This window comes from Dama dama, chromosome 9 (genome assembly GCF_033118175.1).
Source record: "Dama dama isolate Ldn47 chromosome 9, ASM3311817v1, whole genome shotgun sequence".
Lineage (NCBI taxonomy): Eukaryota > Metazoa > Chordata > Mammalia > Artiodactyla > Cervidae > Dama > Dama dama.
This window is the reverse complement of record NC_083689.1, coordinates 7,775,918-7,777,350: the sequence shown is the minus strand read 5'-3', so window position 1 is coordinate 7,777,350 and position 1,433 is coordinate 7,775,918.

Genomic DNA, 1,433 nt, shown 5'->3' with positions numbered 1-1,433 from the left:
TAAGATTGTCTTTGTTACAGCTAAGACTTTGCTAACAGGAGAGGAATCCTGTAAGGATAATGAATTTAGGGAAAACTGTGATAAAGCAACCCTTTTAAAAATTAGAGGATAATTACAATATTGTGATGGTTTTTTTTTTTACCATACATCAACATGAATTAGCATTAGGTATATATGTATGTCACATCCCTCTTGAATCCCCCTCCCACATGCCTTCCCACCCCACCTCTCTAGGTTGTCACAGAGGACTAGTACAGCAACTCTTTTTAACTGCATGAGAACTGGCACAAAGGAGAAATGTTTTGATCTTAATGAATGTGGTAAATCCTATGACAAAACCTCCTCTGTGGAATACACACTATGAATGTAATGAAAATGGGAATAACTTCAGTAGGAATTTACCCCTCACTCACCCTCAGAGAACTGTTATAGAACAAGGTGCTTTTGAAAGCACTAAGTGTGAAGAACTTGAGCCAGAGCTCAGCCCATACAGTATACCAGAAGACACAAACTAAAGATAAATTCTGTTATAATGGATTTACAAATGCCTTCTACCAGAAATCAGAGCCTACAACACATCAGAGAACTCACAAAGAAGAGAAATTCTACCAATGTGATAAATATGAGAAATCCTCCCATCAAAACTCACCCCTCAGTGTACATTAGCAATGTGCCATAGGAGAGAAGTCATTAGAACTTATTGAATTTGGGAAATCCTTTTACCAGAAAGCACACCTCATTCAACATCAGAGGACCTACTCAGGTGAGAAACCTTCTGAATGTCAGAAATGTGAGAAATCCTTTTGTTCAAATTCACATCCTATTCATTATTCCAGAACCCATATGGGGATCAATCTCTATAAATGTAATGAATGTGGTAAAACTTTTACTGATAATTCAATCCTCAGAGCACATCAGAGAATTCACACAGGTGAGAAACCATATGAATGTAGTGAATATAAGAAAACTTTTGCCCATAATTCAAACTTCAGAGTGTTGCAGGAGGTGGGACCCCCTTCCAGGGGCCAAGGATGGGCCCTTTTCTAACACTGAGAAATGAATTGTCTGAGGATACACACGTGCTGACAAAGCAAGAGACCTTATTGGAAAGGGGTGGCCAGGCTGAGAGCAGGAGGGTAAGGAACTCGGGAGAACTGCTCTGCACGTGACTCACAGTCTCAGGTTTTATGGTGATGGGATTAGTTTCTGGGCTTTCTTTGGCCAATCACTCTGACTCAGAGTCCTTCTTGGTGGCGCATGCACTGTGCAGCCAAGATGGATGCCAATGAGAAGGATTCTGGGAGGTGGTAGGACATGTGGCATCTCCTTTGACCTTTCCCAAATTTTTCTTGTTGGTGGTGGCTTGTTAGTTCCATGTTCCTTACTAGGACCTCCTGTCATAAAACAACTCACACAAATGCTTACTATGGTGT